This window comes from Rhinolophus ferrumequinum, chromosome X, assembly GCF_004115265.2.
Source record: "Rhinolophus ferrumequinum isolate MPI-CBG mRhiFer1 chromosome X, mRhiFer1_v1.p, whole genome shotgun sequence".
In the NCBI taxonomy this organism is placed as follows: domain Eukaryota; kingdom Metazoa; phylum Chordata; class Mammalia; order Chiroptera; family Rhinolophidae; genus Rhinolophus; species Rhinolophus ferrumequinum.
This window is the reverse complement of record NC_046284.1, coordinates 93,570,698-93,589,375: the sequence shown is the minus strand read 5'-3', so window position 1 is coordinate 93,589,375 and position 18,678 is coordinate 93,570,698. Positions and strand designations below refer to the sequence as shown.

The 18,678-nt window shown below is 55.5% G+C and overlaps 1 protein-coding gene across 11 annotated transcripts in view; it reads right to left on the bottom strand.

The window, feature by feature from the left end:
* Nucleotides 1-18,678, bottom strand: part of BCOR (BCL6 corepressor) — a 113,865-nt gene that overhangs the window by 31,821 nt on the left and 63,366 nt on the right. For 2 of the 11 annotated variants that reach the window (XM_033106725.1, XM_033106777.1), the window contains exon 1: nt 11,717-12,465. The exons of 5 other annotated variants lie outside the window; for them this stretch is intronic. The gene's annotated coding sequence lies outside the window, so the exon portion shown is untranslated. Of the gene's footprint in view, nt 1-10,940; nt 11,222-11,716; nt 12,475-12,665; nt 13,017-18,678 lie in introns of those variants that run through there. 4 more of the 11 variants (XM_033106746.1, XM_033106741.1, XM_033106768.1 and 1 more) reach the window with 4 other exon arrangements.

Below are 18,678 nucleotides of genomic sequence, written 5' to 3'. Positions count from 1 at the left end.
TCTAATCCTGGAAATACAGCCCGGCTGCTTTAAGAGAGCTGGAAGGAGGGAAAGACTGCCAGTGTTTTGGCGTTGCAGGCTTGTTTATCTTTCCGCCTTTCCTCCAAGGCGAAACTCGTTTTGCAAGCAACATTCCTACAGAAAATGGCACACGTCATAAAAAGAGACCAATTTATAGAACTGGCACCGAAGTTCATGTATCACTCCAGAAGCATCTCCCAGCTCCCCACTAGGGAACCCAACTAGATGTAGAAGTCCACATTAAAACTCAGAGTGGAGACCTGGTGGGGCATGGCGGGGGGATTCAATTTGCAGACATCCTGTAGGCTGTACACCCACGAATCAAGCAAAGTCACATAGAAAAGGTCAGCATATAGAATTAAGTCAGCTCTAAAAGACCCTTCCCCCCAAACCCTAGGGGCCAGAGCCGCGAAGACTTCAACCTTGGGATGGGGTGGGGGGTGGAGAGCTATTTTTACACCCAGCTTGCCCCAGGACAGCCAAGAGGCAGACCCACCTTCCTGGTCATCCAGGCATTTCCAGGACTGGCCCAGGTGGGTGACTGTTGCCACCAACTGCTCTCCCTCCCTCCCTGGCGCCTCCCTGTAGTGCCTGGCAGGGGACCAGGAACTCAGAAAAGGCCCATGGCTGTGGACTTCTAGTTGATTAAGTCACAGAGGGGGTGGCGCTGTGGGCAGACCTCAGGACTTCACCTCTGAGTCCTGCAGCTAAAGGCAAATGCCCTCTTGAAACTGGGCAGGCTTGGGAGGGAAGGTTAAGGGGATGTGGGTAATCAGAACCCAACCTGCACCCCTACTACTCAATACACCCCCCTTTGGGTTCCAAACCCACACACTTTGATTTCCAATCTGGGGAAACGGTCCACATAGCGCCTGCCTGTCTTTCTAATTTGTCAAATAACGGGGCTATTTCAGAGGGGAACAACGGTCTTCAGAGCCTCTGCAATTTCCAGAAAGCCTTCAGTTACTAATACATTCTTCCCAACAAGCTTGCTGAAAGTTATTTCCCCAAATCTTAAAAATCCTGTCATAAGCGGATAAGGACAGAGGTCCACGGATCCTGGCCAAACCCCTCCAGACAGGGACACTCATGACCCCAAGAGCCTTCTCCTCTTAACAAGTTCCTCTGCCTAACAAGTTCCCTAAAGCACAACACACCAACCATCCTGCACCTCCACCCCAATCCTGGAAGCCAGAGGTGTGTGTTGGGGCGGGGGAGGGGGGGTTTGCTGCTGAGCTTTCTCTCATCTGAGGACGCACTCTGGCCAGAAAGTGGTGGCCACCTCTGCAGCTCTCGGAGGGCCTGCATAGTGTGCGCTTTGTGTAAGTGCCGAGGAGGCGCAGCGCTGCTCGTGCACCAACAGCTGTCACATTATTTGCACTCGCTGTAAACAGCCTTCACATTCCCCCCTTACCACATAGTTAAAGCCAGACTAACAATCCACAGTTCGAGATCAAACCAACAACAGCAGCATTGTGTCTGCCTCGTCGGCCTTCGCACCAAGCCCAGCAGCTGGCAGGTTTCTCCGGAACAAGGGACCCCCCCTCCCCCCACCCCTCCAGGCTCAGCCAAGGCTAGCCAAGGCAGTATGCGGTTGTCGCTGACTATTGTCAAAGCAAAAGAGCACAGCCATTTCACCGAGGTTTTGGTGTGGTTTATCAGCCTGCTCCCAGAGTTTTCTCTTCCTGGTGGCTTGGGAAAGCACCCCTCCCCCAATACCTCAGCTGGGAATAAAGGTTGTTCAGACTCCCAGGGTCGGTTTCCGTGCTCAGCAAAGCATGGGCTGGCCTGCCCAGGCCATGCTTGGGGTCTAGGCAGGGAGGCCTGCAGCTCTCCTGCCATGTCACAGCGTTCAAGCAGCTTTGGGCTTTCTGTAGCCCCTTGTGTTTCGAAAATTGTCCAACTCCCTGAATACTTACTGGCCGCCCCACTGATCAAAATGTCTCCTTTATGATTTTTGGTTAAGTCGAACATTTCCATAATCGTCATTATTAGCGCAAATTACACGCCTAATCGGTCCTTAAATAGATTTTAATTAAATAATCATACAAGGCTCATTTTATGACTTAAGAAAGGCATTACTTTTCGTTATAAACTTTCCACCAGGATATAGAATAACGATAGCAGACAAATACTTATTCTTTGAAAACCACCAATAACTGATGGGCAGAGAGTATCATGAAACAGACCCAGTTTCACCTTCTGGAATCTGTGGTTGCCTAGATATACCACATCTGCAAAACTTTCCTCCTGAGAAGAGAGAGGGGATGTCTTCCTCCAAAGCATTACTTTTGTCTTCTCTTTGGGGTCAGCAGAAACCACCCCCAAATGCTACTTTTCCTTCCCCATCTGATAGATTTCTCCAGCTAGAGAACTTCCCTAGAGACCACTCCTCTCCACCCCCAGACGTTTTCTACCCCTTAGTCTGCTAAGAGTCTGGGTGCAAAGCAAGCAGGCTGTGCTTGTTAAATGCTGTGTAAAATGCTGTTAATAAAATAATAAATACAAAGGGTGGAGGCTGTTGGTTCCATGGGTGTTTTGACTGGCAATGCCTTGGCACTTGTCATGTGTTTATGGAAGGGCAGACAATTCGAGGAATTACATGGTTTGGAGATTTCTGTACTTCATTTATTCTTTCCTAAATGACCTAGGCCTAGAGCTATTTCAAGTTTGCATTTGTACAGAACTGTTAAATGCCCAAGAGTTTCTCCAATTAAACCAAGTTTTACACCAAAGCTGGAACATACATACTCTCAGACTCGCCTCATTCCACCTCAGCCTCTGTTGCTTGAAAAAACAAACAGACCCTCAACAACAACCCCCTGTCCTCCCTCTCTCCACCTTCACCCCTCTCTGGGGGCACCCAGGGCAAAGGTTAAGGTGTCTTCAGATGACAGGCAAGGCCCTGGTTACACACTGTGGAAATCACCATAGTTAGGCACATCCTGGACATGCTATACCTCTAAAATAGTGAGCTAAGATGGGGGTAAAACTGCTGGCCTGGTAAAACCCACTGTTCACGAAACAATGTCAGCAAAGGCTGGAAGGCATTCTTTAGAGAGGGACCAGGGATTCGTGCCTACTGAAGCTCTTTCAGCACAAAGGCTTTTAGGGGAAGAAGGGAAGGGGGGGGGGAGGAGGAGAGAAGGGGAGGGCTCCTGTTTCAGAGCAGGCATCCCCTGAGAGTCAAGAACCAAGTGTAGCTTCAATCAAACGCTGACTTCCCCTCTGGGAGTTGAGTAGGAAACCTGATCACAGTAGCTTACTACCGGCCTGGATCCATACAGGTCTGGTTTTCTTCTCATGCTAGTAATTTTTTTAAATACATATCGATATAAAAGAAGCAATCCCTGGCAGACTTTATTGAAAACCACACTGAGCCCTCATAACATCCGGACTTAATCCCTATCAAACAAACCACAGCACCTCTGGCCTTTGCAGCAGGCCACCCCCTTTCACCTCTTCCAACCAGGTCTCTCCCTTCCAGCCACTGCTGTTTCCTCCCCCAAAAGGATGGAAAGACTCGCCAAAGAGCACCCAGATACTGGTTCTGGAATCAATTCCGAACCATCTAATGATCCCACTTAGGGGGAAAAAAATCCAAGTCCTTTCATATGGAACCCTTTAAAATGCAGAATGCAAAGAACTGTAACAAAGGGAGAGAGAACTCATGGAGGTGGAGCTGGAGAAATATCCTTGGGGATACCCTGGGAGGGGAACTTAACCTGCGTCCTCGGTCCCCAGACTCTGCTCTCAGGGGCAGAGGGGACTGGAAGAGCAACCCATAGGAACATTGACCAGTCATTCAAAGCAGTCACTAATCCTCGGGGGCCTACTATGTGCCAAGCATTCTTCTTTGATCCTAAGGTGGATAATTATTCCCAGTCTTACAAATGAAGAAACTTACTGAGGCTCAGAGGCCATAAATAACTTGCCCCCAAGGTCACACAGCTAGTAAAAATGGGCCACGGTCAAACTCAGTCCTGGAGTTGCGGAGAGGAGCCAATTATTGGTCTAATTGTGCCATCTGAAATCCCCTAGAAGATCGGAAGGCTTCCTTAGGCCTTGTTACTCAACTCCAGGGTAAAAGGATAACCTTTAACACCTAGGCAACTTGGTCCACAAGGAGCCTGGAACCCAGATGCTCCTACACCTAGTCACCTTTCAGGCCATTTGAAGTCTTATGCAACACTCCTCCCTCCCCCATCTCCCTACATTGGAACCTACAAGGCTCCACTTTCTCCTCCTCCAGGAGCCCAGAATAGGCAGGGGTAGTAGGTAGGTGTCTACTCTCAGGTCTCTGCAAAAAGTGCTGGCTCCTGGCACTAGAACTCGCCTTGCCACCCTAGTTTTGCCACGTAAAGCAATAAGTGAAATTATCTACATAGAGCAAGAGCCCTTTGTAAAGAGTGCCTACACCTTCCTACTTTTCCTAGGGTTTTAAAGAAAAACTCCTGGGGCCCAAGTGTGGTGGGGGACCGAATTAAGATGCAAGTGGCTTGCAAGATGCCGAGCCTTACTGGACCCCGGGGGTCCTCACAAAAAAAGCCTTTCCTTTCCCCAATTTCTCGTCCCAAAAGCAAGGTGTCGGTGCCTATCCCCAATTTCCAGGTCTGCCCCAGGCTTTCAGATGCTCCGGGAACTACCCACACCCGACGGCTGTCTCCAGCTCGGCTCGCTGGGGACGGGGACCCGCAGGGGCATCCGACCGGTTGCTCCTCTAGAGGCTGAGGCTCCGGATGTGCGAAATGGCTCCAGGAGCGACTGAACGGGCAAGGGCCTGGACGCAGCAGGAGGGACCGAGGCGATGGCGGCGCCAGATTCTCACCCCGCTAGCTCGCCAAACACGCCCCCGCGGCCGGGTCTCCCCCGGCTCCCGGCTTGGGAGTGGCTTGCTCTCCCTCTTTTTCAAAGTTTTCTGCCTCGGCGATCGGGACCGGGTTTCCAGCCCCGCCTCCCGCCCCCACCCCCCAGCTCGGTGCAGGCCCTTCCAACCTTAAGGGAGGCGACACCCTCCACCCCCCCACCCCCGGCACCGCGAGACTGTGGCCCGGGCAGACGCCCCCTCCCCCACTTGGGACACCTGGAGCCGACGGCTTCTCCAAGAGATCGGCGTCCCGCCGAGCCAGGGATGGCTGCGTCCGGGGAGGAACTCCGCAGCCTCCAATGCTCCAAGCCTGCCCGCGGCGCGCGTGCAGTACACCCCACACTCACGCGTTCCCCGAAGGACCTCGCGCTCGGGAAGGAAGGGGGAGGGAAGGGAGGGAGCAGGAGGGAGTGAGACGGCAAGGGTTATGGGAGGCTTTTAAAAAAATTTAACTCTTCAGATGGAAGAGTTCTGGGTGTCCCTGGCATGATTGCGAGCGATCGGGTAGAACAATAGAAATGGGGGGGTGCCGGAAATGGTGCAGGAAGACCCCTATAACCCTATAAACCTCTCCTCTCCCTCGCAGTTACTATTAGTATTAAAAGACCTCAGTGCCTTAAATGCAATAGTGCCTGTTCATAACTTTTTCCCGCTGGGGCCCCACACCCTAAACAAGTCCCCTCCTCACATTATGAAACCACAAGGGCAAACACTGCTCCCAAATTTGTGACCTGAAACTCTGGGGCCTCTCACCTGCTCTGTCCCTCGCCCCCCCCCCCCACCCAGACCTGACTCATCCATCCTCCTCCCCCAATAGTTCCTCTGGTTTGCACCTAGACAATAAATTTAGTTTAATTTAGCTTCCGGTCTTTAATTTTAGCAGGTCTCCTTTTTGCATGCAAATCAATATGGCAATTACCATCTAAAAGCTCGCCCAGCCCCGGGTCAATGTAAATTGATCATTGTCCGCCTTCCACAAAATAACACCGGGAGTCTGTGGTGCATAATGAGATTATACTGGAAACTGTCTTTTAGATCACAAATTATATTTTATGCTGTCAGGATCTTCTCCTAGCGGACTTCCCCGCTAGTCTAATCGCGGGGATAGGAGCCCGTGGATGCTGACAGGTGCTGTTGGCTGGAGAGACATGGCTCTAAAAACATATCAAGTGGGGACCCCCATTTCTGAGACCCCCCATTGAGGGCAGGCGGAGATGAGCTTGTGCTGGGAAGGGGGGCCTTCTACAGAAATATGGTGAAAAGCATCATTCACCAATTTCCATCCAATACCAAGTCAGATCTCCCCTCCTGAGGAATACACTGGGAACAACTAGCGAAAGCCGTCGGGCCAGGCAGGAGGTCGGTGGACATCCTGGGCCAAGTGCAGGCCACGAAGGTGGCTTGGCCACCCCGGAAGGCGGCCTGAGGAGGCCATCCACTTCTGACCCTGCTGCTTCTCAATTCGGCCGCCGCCACCCAGGCCCCAGCAGCGAAGCCGTCTTTGCACACAGACGGATCCTGCGGGCGGTGTACACTGGCAAAGCAGCTGGGGCCGGCCTCTGCCTCCCCGAACTGGGCGAGGCCGAGGCCTGCAAGCAAAAAGGTCCTTTCTCGTCTGGAGCACCGGCCTCCCGCCCCTCTGAGGCCCCCAGGGCACGGGTGTGACCCTGGGGCCTAACAAAGGGCCATCTGATCTCTTTAGGCCTCTGGCTGGCGGGGGAGGGGTGAGGCGCGGCGGCCGAAGTGGACGCGCGCGGTCCCCAACCCCGCCGGGCCTCCCGGCGCCCTCGAGGAAACCATTAAGGTGGCTTTGTCAGGGCTGCCGGGCGCTCCAGAGGGCTGTCCTGACTGTCCTGGGGTTCGGTGCTGCCTGCGAGCCTCCCTCCCAGCCGGCCGCCCGGCCCTGCCCCGCCCGACCTTTCGAGGGCTCCACCCGAGTGCAGTCTTCCCAATAAAAGCTGGAATTCCTGGCTGGGTTCAGACAAAGAGGGACCGCGGCAAATCAACACCACGGGCAAACCAAACCCTAGTCTACTTTACACGTGTGCGTCTGGGGTCACAGAGATGTCTGCTAATCCACGCTATGCAGGCTGTCCCTGCAAGGTCTCCTCCAGAAAAAAAAAAAAATGAAAGCACACCAAAATGAAAGGAACTTCCCACTTCTCCCGGTTCTGTCTTTATGGCTCTGTCTTTATCAGTCCACTAGGCCCTACACCACCTTAGCGAACAGTTTAGCAGTGCGACTTCCTCTCTCCTGACCCAAAGTGGAAAGCTCCTCTCCTCTTTTCCTCCACCCTCCATCCATTCAAGGTCAAGAACTCAAAATCTCTTAGAAATCCTCCTACCTGCACAACACATTCCCTCTCCGCTCTAGATGGGAAGAAACTATAACCAGAAGTATCTTAATAATCGAGGGCCATTCACCCTTAGCTAGGCTGCTTTGACTTCAGGTCCCTTCTAGCCAACGACGCATTATTTCCTTGTGAATGAGGGTGCGAAAGTAGTGGTGTGGTCCACACTTCCATGCCGAAGACGTTCCCACTCCTCAGGAAAGTCCTCCTCAGACAGAGTTTTTGTCATTCAGCTTGTGTTTCTAAGCATATATGCAAATAAGTACTTTTTCTGTTTCCAAGGGACCCTCTTCACACCTTTAAATGGGCTTTTGTCTCTGGAACAGTTACAGAAATTCTGCCCTAGTTTCCAGCTCAACAAAATCTGGGATTTTCTCTTAGAATATCGCTACGTAGGTCTCTGTACGTGCAAATCCATGTTTACATTTCTTTTGACCAGTTATTTATCTCTTATGTGTCTCTTGTTCCTTGTGGGCACCAGAGCCCAAGTGTCTTGATTTGTCTCAGTACATGTCATCCAGCTACACATCTTAATCTGAGCATTCCTGTCTAACACACACACCTCCTCACTACTTACATTCTTGTGTTGCCTATAGGGTAACTCATTTTCCAGCCAGACCAATAGTTTAAATGTAACCAGAAGATCCCCTAGACCACAAACCCAGAGAGGAGGGGGAAGGACACAAGAGTGCTACTAATTATTCATACATAGGGTAACCCACCCACCAATTTCAACCCCTGGAAAGAACTAAGCCAATGACTGAAGAGCTGTATGAAATTTTTAGGCCCATTCAATATTGATCCCATGTATGTATATACAAATGATAGATCCTGTACACACACCACTGTCCAACTCCTGTTTGGAGGTGGTCTCCCAGCACATATTTGATTCTAGCTCCCCACAATTTCATGGTCAAAAGTGTGTATTTATACAGACAACTCAAGGACCTCTTTGCTCCCTCCAATGCATACCTGTACAGTGGCCTGGCATTTCAGGCTAGGTTCTTCTGTCTGCAGCAGGCTTGGTCAGAGGCCCCACCCGACTGACTAGAGCTCTGAGCAGACCTTCCCATACTGGATCTCCCACTTCATTAAGGTCTACATCTGCCATCTCCCAAACTCAGTTCCTTTAAGTGAGGGTGCCCATTGTGTTCACACACACACCCACTGAGAAGTACCGGGTCAAACTAGATCATCTAGCAGCTGCATTTGGTTTGTCGAAGAATCGAGACCAGTGCACCAGGATGTGAGCGTGCAAGCAGAGGAGAAAGGAAAACCCTAGGCCCAGACTCCTGCACCCCCCTCACCCCCCGCCACAACCCGCTACTATGCCTCCAGGAATTTCTTCTGCTAGGTTTTTTGCCCTCACCCGATACACTCTCCCCACCGCCTTTAAAGGGTTAAGAGAAACCCTCGCAGCCTTCCCTCCACCCTGTTCGCTGGGCCCGCAGGCTGGCTCGCTCACTCGCTGCTCACGGGAGTCAGCCGCCGCCTCCGCGGCCCGCCCCCCCCTTCCCGTCCTTCAGCCGGGAGGGAGCCTGCATGCCTGTCTAGACCGATCTATCACAGGCACACCAACAACACCCGCGAGAGCGCAGAGACCCTGCCCAGGTCCCCCTGCCCGCACGGTTCCCGGCGGACAGAGCCTGGGAAGCGTGACCGCGCCTGCGGGGTGGAAGGGGCAGCCTACTGGCGCGGGCCGCCCCGAGCGCACCGCAGGTCCTCCCCGGCCCCCCGAGCTCCCGCCAGCCCGGCTGCCGGGGCACAGTCACAGCTCTGCGCGCTGGGCAGTCCTATTTTTATCTTGTCTAATCCCAAACTGGGCGGGGAGCACAGGCGTCGAGCTTAGAGAACAAGAGATAGGCGAGGGAGGCGGGGAGGAGCAGCCAGGCAGCGACGCGAGCCGGAGCGAGTTAAAGACACAGTCGAGGCGACCAACAGCAGGAAGAAAGAGCGGGCTGCGTGGGCCTCGCGGCACCGCACGCAACACGCCACCGACGAAGTTACACTCGGCTTCCTTGTCGCCTCTGGCTGCCCAGCCCTCCCCACTTCCCAGTGGCACTCTCCGCAGCCCGGGACGCAGGGCCCCGGCCTGTGTGGGAGGCAGAGGCCCGGCCGGCCCTGCAAAGAGCTGGAGAGAATCGCTAATGAGCTGTGCGGCCCATTGATCCGGAGAACACTTCCTAATTAACTCTCAGTCACCTACTGGTGACAGCGCCTCAAAGGACAGCGCTGGGGCCGTCCGAGCCCCAGCCCGGATCAGCCCGCCGAACGCCTGGCGCCCGAACCCCACGCGCTCCCCTAACTACCCCAGGCGATCCTGGTAAGCGGCGGCATATACCCGCACACTGAAGGCGAGCTTCGGTTTAAACCTGGACGGCATATTAATCACCGCCATCTCCCCTCTTCCTCTTTGCGGTGAAATCATGCCCAAAATAAACACAAGAACCAACACTGTAAAGCCCAGACCAGATAACAGGTCGGCAGTGGAGTGGAAAGGGTCGAGAAGCAAAGGTATTCTCCAAGTGTCCACGTATAGGAGTCTCCGAGGCCGACAATCAAAATGCCTTCCACAAGCAATTCTATTGGCAAAACCGAATCCAACACCTCGTAAGGATTGATTTCGGCCCGTGGTGTCCGTTTCCAGTGCCACAGGAAGTGTCAGACGGCTAGAAATACCCAAGTCTGTCTGCGTTCACCACCCACCACCACCTTCTGGGGTGGGCCATTTCCTCCCCAGTTTTACTCCCAGGACATTTTAATTTTAAGGATCTTTCTCCAAGAGGCTACCCCGAAAACCTAAAACCAGAACCTCTCCTCTAACCTTCACCCAAGAAAAAAAAAAGGGAAGAAAAAAACCCAGCTAAAACCCTGAGCTGTCTAGTCTAGACACAGTGAGGCTGTGCGAATACCTATTTGAAGAGCGCTGGTTTCTTTTTAAGGTTTGTTTTTAAATACACATAACCCTCCCCCTTCCTTCGCTCTGCCATTCCCCCAACCCCCCACCCTTCAGACGCCGGCAGCGCGCGCCCTCGCGCGCAGGCACTCTCACAGCCTCTAGCTGGAGATCACGGACTTTCTGGAAAAGATTCATTAACAGCAAATTAAGCCTCGCCCGGCTTCGGCCTACACGCGACCAGACTCCGCCGTCTCGGGGACCCGGGGATGTGCCCACTCGAGTGCGCGAGCCGCCGGGAAGCCCGCCGGCACCCCGCGTGCCGCGAGCCGCCGGGCTCCTCACTCGGCGCCCCAGGGCTTGCTTCGTAAACAGCAGGCGCACGTCGCCGCCGCCCGGAGCCCCCGAGTTGGCGGAGGCTCTGCAGCGCAGCCGCCTGCCTGCTCCCAGCGCGGGCCCCGCGGCGCCTCGCCCTCCCCGCCGCGGCCGAGGATCGCGCTTGGGTGCGCAAGTTCCTCTTCGCCATCCGCCTCAGCGCCGCACGCCCTCGAAGTGGGACCAACTTCCTTCGGCCACAGACTCGCACATGCCCTACAGGGCTTCCCACCATCCCCGCGGCCCAGCAGAGGGCTCAGGTCTCGCCCCCCCCCCACCGCCCTGTTCTCCCTCCCCTCCACCGCCCCCGCACATCCTACCCCCAACCCTGGGGGCTCAGAACTTAAAACCTACCCCGCAGCGGAGAGAAGGTGGAAGGGGATCGCGGATAGAGATTTTACAAAAACATTTACAAAACAAAGCATCTGACCTGGCGGGCGGGTGGACTGGCCGAGTCGGAACCCCTCGCTCTGGTCGATTTCCTAGTAGTTTTTTCTTTTTTTAAGTCCACGTGATTTGCGTTTTTGGGCAAACCAAAAAAACAACAAAAAAACCCCAAAACACCCGGGACTCCCCTCTCGAGTTGAGCGGCGGTGGCAGCAGGTCGAGTTCGGCTCGGCGGGGGCGCCCGCACACGCCGCGTTCCACTAGGAGGAACGAGCGGCCCCCGGAGAGGCGAGACGAAGCGGCAGCGGCTGGGGATTTTTACAGTTCTTTCCCGAGTCGAAAAAGAAAGCAGACGGGTGCCCGCCGCCCTCCCCTTCCTGCTCGCGAGCTAACGCTGAGCCGAGCTTCCCAGTTTCCAGCCCAGCTCTCCCCCCTCCCTCCCGCGCCCAATTCGCAGCACTCAGCGGCGACCGCGCTCCCGCGCACGCAGACATACAGGCTGCAAACTTCCACTCGCCGAACTCCCTGCTCTCTTCCTGGCCCCCCGGGAGGCGGCAGGCCCCCCGCCGCGCCCCTAACCTGGTGCCCACGCGGGGCCGCTTAACTTGGCTGCATTTTTAATAACTTAGACCTAAGAAATAAAAACGAAAGCGAGCACAGCAGCTAAAGGGAAATGCAAGGCGAAAGCTTCGTGGGGTACGCGAGAGAGTCGGAGGAGCAGCCGGCGGCGGGTGGGGGCCCCACGGAAGGGGGCCGATTGAAGCCCGCGACGTGCCCGCCCTCCCGCCCTCCCCGGGGAAAGGTGTTCCGGGCACTGACCTGAAATCCCTGGCCGGGGAGTAAGCAGAGAGCCTGCGATCCGGCGCTTTGAAGTTTACCCCCCCGAGCAGAGTCGAGGCGGCAAGGAGCCAGGGGCGGCTGGGTAGGTGTGCGAGGTGGGGGGAAAGTGGGGTGGCTACAGTAGCGAGCGGAGATGGAGCCGGGCCGGGGAAGCGGGCGAGCAGCAAAGTTTGCCGTCCCCGGCTGCTCGCAGCCTGCTCGCGGCGCCTGGCTCGCTCGCCTCCTTCGCCGTCTGCTGCCAGCCGGTTGCCCTCGGGGTCGGCCCCGCGGAGGGGTGGGCTCTGAGCGGGGTGGGGGCGGGGCGGGGCGGGCTCAAAGCCTCCGGGCAGGTGGCGACGGCCCCCAGCGATCCTCCGGGCTCCCGCAGCTAAGCCGGGCTCGGCCGGGCTCAGCAGCTCCCGCGCCAGTGCTGCTGCCGCCCGCGCTCGGGCAGAAGCCCCAGCGCCATGTTGATGGATCGCCGCGAGCGCCCGCTCGGGCTGGGTGTGTGTGTGTGTGAGAGTGTGTGTGTGTGTTGGCCAAGTCGTCCCTGCGCGGCGACAGCGCGGCTTGGGCTCCCCGCCCGGCGGCTCGCGGGCTCCCCCTCCGCCGCCGCCGCCCGCCTCGCTCCCGCTCTCGGTCGCGGTCTGGGCTCCGGCGCGTCTCCTCCGCAGCCGCTGAGCTCGGCCGGCGTTCAACCAGGAGCGTAGCTTTGCCTCACCTTGCCGCTGGGAGCCGGGGCTCCGACTGCCGCCGCACGCCGCGATCCCAACGCGTCCCCCCTCCCCGTTCCCTCCTCTTCCTCCTCCTCCTCCCTCCGCCCGCCCTTTCTCCCTCCCTCCCAGCAGCCGCCTCCCCTCCCCCCTCAGGCGCAGCGCTCGGGCGACAGCCGCCCTCCCGCCGCCTCCTCCAGCTCTCGCAAGTTTGAGCTCCCCCAGCCTCCGCTCACCCTCCGCTGCGGCGCCTAGGCTGTCAGCTTTCGGAGGGGTGATTCCTCAGGAAAGGTTTTCCTGAGTTGCCCCAGACGTCACCGATTCCCGGCCTGGCGCGTTTCGCCTCTCGCGGTCCGAACCTCGGACCACTTGGGTGGTGGCTCCCAAGCCCCTGGTCCTCTCCGCCCCCGCTCGAACCGAGTTGGCTGCGCACACCCGTTCCGGGCGCGCGTCCCGGGCGAGCCCCAAACCGACTCGGGCGGCGGCGGCGGCGAGGCTGGCCCGAAGATCCCGAGCCCAGGAGATGGGGGGCGGCGGGGGTGGCTCTCCCAGCCGCGCGCCGAGACTCCCCTCGCTACCCAGAAGGCCAGTGGAGGACCGCAATTACCATAAAGCGCCTCGCACTCTGCTCAGCCAAAGCTGTCAAACCCCAGTGGCAGCCGCCTCTGCCTCTCGCCACCAGCGCTGCGCTCTCCCGGCCGCGCGTCCCTTCCGAGACCAAGCAGAGTCTGGCGAGAGCCCGCCGGCGCCCACTCCCTGCCTGGGGCGCCCCTTCCTCCCGGAGGAGCCCTTTTCCATTTCGGCGTCGAGAGCTACCTGAAAACACCGCCACGGGCACCAGTGGCCGTTCCGCCCGAACTCCGCACCCGAGTTCCCCGGACGTTTCAATTGTATGGGAATTGTTTGGAAAGGCGAGGGTGGGGGGTGGAAGAGGCAGCCCTTGGGGCCCTAGGAGGCGGGGGTGGAGGGGTTGGGACCGTAGGGGAGCGGAGATCTGCCCGAGTGTCCGCGGGCATTTCACAGTGTACACCTCAGATGGCTGGAGGGTCTGTCCTGGCCCCTAACCTCCACCTCGGGAGATTATCTCCCGCGTTTTATTTTCCTTGACCTGGAGCAACTTTTGGCTTACACCATTCGCCCCATAAATTTCCACTTGGTAACGTCGTGCTGATCGTACAGCCCGCGCCCGCAGCAGTTAATTCAATTGACACGTATTGAGCTTCTCCAGCGCACCCGGCACGGCGCTGGGCGCGGGGGGAGGACAGGGTCAGGCAGGCGGGAGGGGGAGCAGAGAGGCGAGGTTCCGGCCTCCCCGGAGCGCAGAGCCTCTGGGGAGAGCCGAGAAGGCCCAGTTCTAGAAGCTGGCGGGAAGGGGTGGGAGTGGGGGAGGGGTGTTCCGGCCTAACCGCACCCAGACGGCGGACCCGGACGTCGCGGCAAAAGGTGACCCCATCAGGCTCCTCGCTAGGGTCTTTTCAGCTGGGGATGGGGAGTCTCTTTCTGCCTAAGAACAAGATGGTGCAGGCTCGATGAGAACATCAATCCGAAATGGAGGTGGCTTGTAAATCCACACGGAAAGTTTTAAAATATCCTGGAGTGTCTCCATGCCAAAAATAATCAAAAGCATCTCAAGTTGATTACTAAGTCAAGGTCAAGGCCAAGACAGCTCTAGCTAGCTGATCTCTTTTAAAAATTAGACTTAATACTGACTGCAGGACTGGTGTTAGGTGCGATTTTATTTATTCTGCTTTAGTTCTCAGCACATAGTTATAAAAACAGCCCCTTTCAAAGCAGAAGTGAAACATCTCTACCGTTTGAAACCTGAAACTTTGAGCAGAATTAAATCTTTATGCTCCAGAGCTGCTTATAACAACTGATGCAAAAGACAGACAGGCAGGCAAGTGCGCTTGCGAGCAGTGCCCAGCCCTGCTGGGCCACCACCACTTGCAGGACCTGTGCCTGCATGATGGAATGCACGCCTTTTCCTTCCCGTCCTTCTGGAGGTGGATGTCTCTGAAAGCTAACCCACACATTTTTTTAATCTCCGGTAACAAGCAGAAAGACACCTGGACTATTATGCTGTAAAGCTATTTTTTATAAAGACATTTTAGGGCCAGACATTAAAAGTTATTAGACTGAACGCATGCGAGTTACAGACGCAGCTGGAGAAAAGGCCTTTGGTTATGTGTTGTAGCAGCATTTCTTTTTGAAGCGACTCCTTTTATTCAAAACAAATCTAAAATAACCGGGAAGGCTGAAGTTTGGTATTTGTGGGGGAACTCTCTTGAATGTGGTTCCAGGCAAGAAGGCCCCTGTGCCACTGTGAGCCGCTCGTGGGGAGCCATGCCAGGCTCTTCCGGCTTGGTTAGGCTGCCACAGAGACCCTGGCCCTGTGCCTGGCCACCTTCTCTCCCCTTCCCATGCCTCCCCATCTCTCGCCCCGGAACAGCGTTTTCCCGGAGTTAACAGTTGCATATAACGGTACAAAACTTTTGGAAAAATCCCGGAACCAAGCGAGAGCTCAGAGCCTGCAGTCTCTTGGAGTCCTGTGGCCTCCCGGGGCTGCTGACAAAGGGGCCAGTTTGTCTAACTTTAAAAGTCCTAAGGTTAAAATGAATAGGGAGGGGGCACACTGTAAATGCGAAGGGGCCTAGAGGAGGGCTGACTGTGGGAGAAATTTGATGCTGGAGACAAACAGGCCAGTAAATTTGCCTTTGACGTAATTTGCAGCATTCACACACTTTTTTAAGGAGTCTCGCCTCCAAGGTATACTCGTACAGGCTGGTGGGATTAAGGGGTTTCTCTTCCATCTCCGAGGGACACATTTTCCAACTCTGTGGGATTTTAAAAATATTAAAGGAGTCCTAAGAGGCATGAGTGTGTGGTGTGTGTGTGTGTGTGTGTGTGTGTGTGTTTGTGGGGGGGGGGTGCTCATGACTCACTGGGAATTAAAATGTGAGATTTTCCCCGAGGTGCTCCAAGACAGAGGGGGAGAGGGGAAGGGAGGTAGTTTATACTTATTGGTCCAGTTAGTTGGAATTGTTCCAGGGAGAAGCAGAACTCTCATGAAGGGCAGTCCCGCCTTAGGTCCCACTCAGGAAGGGGCTCTGGGAACTTGGGACACTGAGGAGCCTGCAGCGTGTTCTGGCAGCCAGGGCCTTACCCTGCTGCCTCCTTCCCAGCTCTCCTATGAGCCCCTCGGGAGCTGACCTGGGGGTCAGGCTGCCATACCAGGCACTCAGCAAGGGGAGGATTTCAATGAAAGCAGAGGAGGCGGAGAGAGCCAGCGAGTACCAGCAAGGGAAGGGAGGCCGCACAGGCAGTAGAGAAATAAAGAAATAGGCTCCGAAAGGAAAGGTGCTTGAATTAAGCGGTGGTGGGCCACCCTTCCCCCACCCACCTCTGGTCCCCTTGGAAGGGTCTACCAGGTTATAACTTAGGGCTCAACCTCAGGCTCTCAGGCACTCTCCTGCTACAGATTCTATCCAGGCTCTGCAACTGGACAAGCAGGTAGGCAAGTCAGGGAGCAGGCCTGAAGCCTGGCGGCCCTTTTCAGGCCAGGCTGACTGTGCAAGGCCTGCCAAGGCCTCTTTCCACACTTTGAATCACCGTCCAGGCCTAGGGAAATGGCCATGCATCCCATGGTGAGGACCTTACCTAGTGTTTGGGGGACCCTGGAATCCCAACATTATGTGTGTGTGTGTGGGGGGGTGTTTGTAACATACGTGTAGGATCTAAATGATAAAGCTCTGTAGGCCCCCAATGGTGCCATTCAGAGGCTGTTCTTTCGTTTATGACACTGGTTATTGGAATAGATGGGAGTTGGGCGATTACAGATAATGTATTGTTACTTCACATTATTTTACATATTTACATTACTTTACATATTTTTACTGTGAGCCAGCCTATTAATGTTAACTATTTTAAGAAACACACTAACAATGTTCTCTGGTCACTTTGTAAAAGAACTCAGGGCTTACCCAGTGGTCCTTAAAAGAGCAGCTGGCCCACGCTCCAAACATACGGCATCCTCGTCATAGGAATTTCAGTTATCCGGGACATCTCAGGGTAGCTGCCTTCCATGGAGACCTCTAGACTTAGGGATGGCCAGCTTGAATATGGCCGCTCTTTCTGCCTAGCTTTTGAAGGGTTATTGGGCTATTTGGGTAGGAGGGTCCAAAAGGCAGGCCCAACGTGGTAGCAGCAGCTGCCTCTCGGAATTTCTGGTCTGGGCTCCGTTAGTGTCAGGCTCTGAGCTCCCCAAACCCAGAGACCACTGGGTGAACTGCTGTTTACACTGAGGGGCCTGCTGGGTAGATGGGTTTCAGCGGAATAAGCATAAACGTAGACGGCTTCGGGGAGGTCCGGTCTTGCACTCCACCTGGTACCAGCTTAAGAGTCCTCGAAGCCGCCGCGCTTCTGCAGATAAACCCGGCCGCCGCGTCCTGCCCTGGCTGCTTATTTAGCAAGGCGCCCCCAGCTCCTATTTTACCCGCCCTGGGACAGTGGGGGGAAACGGCGGGGAGGGGCTGAGAACCATCAAACTACTCGGCCGCGGACCCAGCACGCCGGCCTTCCGTCCCAGTCATCTTGGATCCCGTTTAACTCCTCCACTTCCGCGGGACCCCTGCGGAGGCGCACCACCCGGGGGGCTGGAGGCATCTAGAAGGCCCCGCTAACTCCTCGCTCGGGGCAGGAAGGGAGTACAGCCTAGCAAATGGAAACGCTGCGCTGATCTGTCTCTAAATACCTCTGAGGTCCCCACCAAGTCAGGCACAGAGGTGAGTGGCGCGGGGTGGTTGTGTCTCAGGAAGGTCGCAGCCAGGAGCAAAGCTGGGGGCTGGCGCAAGGGAGAGGAATCCAAGCGGCCTAATCCACGGCACTTTTACCCGTTCCCATTCCCCCTCTGGGACCACTCTGCTCTGCCTTGCCTCCCCCCCCCCCCCCGCTTGATGCTTCCCCATCCCTGTGTCTCCAGTGCGTTAGCAGCCGTGCAGCCACCAGCCGCGAGTGCGGAGGGTGGGGGCACGCGAGGTGGTTTGTGTTGCGAGGCCTGACAGAACCTTCTGTGTGCGGCGGAGGGAGGAGGCTAATGCATAATGCACAGCGCCTGGAAGCCCGGCCATTAGCGGCCTGTCGGTGACACAGACAAACGACTGAGAGGGAGGAGATCCAGCTCGCTCTGGAGTTTAAATATACCAGCGTGGAGGGGAAACGCCATGATTTAAAAGTGTGTTTGCAGACACTCGCATATATTTTAATGATTTCCAGCAGGCCATGCATCCCAGTCTTGCATCCCTCTCCCCAAAAGGAGGATGTATGTGTGAGGGAAGATGAAGGCAGAGTGAGAGGCCTCAATCCGAAACCCACCGCCAGCTTTCGAGAGGAGAAGGGGAGGAGAGGTTGGGAAACGCAGCGCGAGAAAGTGAGGCCTAGGGAAGCCACAGGACCCAAGGCCACCCCCAAAATTCCCCCCCACACACACACCAAAATCTGGCCATCGAGCCTTCCACCCCGACTGGCTCCTCTACGATGTACTAGGAAAGGCCTGGGGAAAAGAATAAATCCTGCCCCCCTTGCTTCCATCAGGCGCCCACATTTTTGAATCTTCCTTTTCCACTGACGATCCAGAGACCTCCTTCCTCCCGGTTTAACACACCAGTGTTTTTTAGCAATTAAGGCGAGAAGGGGGTGGGGATGAAGATAAGCCAATTTTTTTTCCGCTGTGCAAGTGCGAAAGATAAGATAACGTTAAGCTGGGGCAAAGCGGCTGCTTACAACCTCCCCTCAGCGATTTTGATCGGTCACTTCTTATCTCGCCAAAATGCTCCTTTCAAAAAACTGCATCAAAAAAAGAAAAAGGCTGAAGGGAAGCATTTTCATTTGGAAGTGACATTTAAAACCCACCTCTACGCCTGCAGCCCTCCTCCCATTGGCCGGGCTCTCCAGGAAAAGTCGCACCTCGACTCCAGGGTTTTAGGCTTTCTCGTGGGGGGCAGGATTACTAGTGTAATTAGGCTGAATAAAACCAGGGATGCGTGATGCGGATTTATCCTGCATCCAGCCCCAAGCTCGCAGCCGGGTTTTCCTACTCTTAGGTGTTTGTGTTTCACCATCGCGCTCGTGTGTTGAAACTAAACAGGTAGTTATATTTGGGAGAGTCCTATAACTACGTCAACACAAAGTGGTTGTTAATGAGAAATAATAAGAAACTGATTTTTACAGGCCCCTAGAAAGGAAGAAGGCATC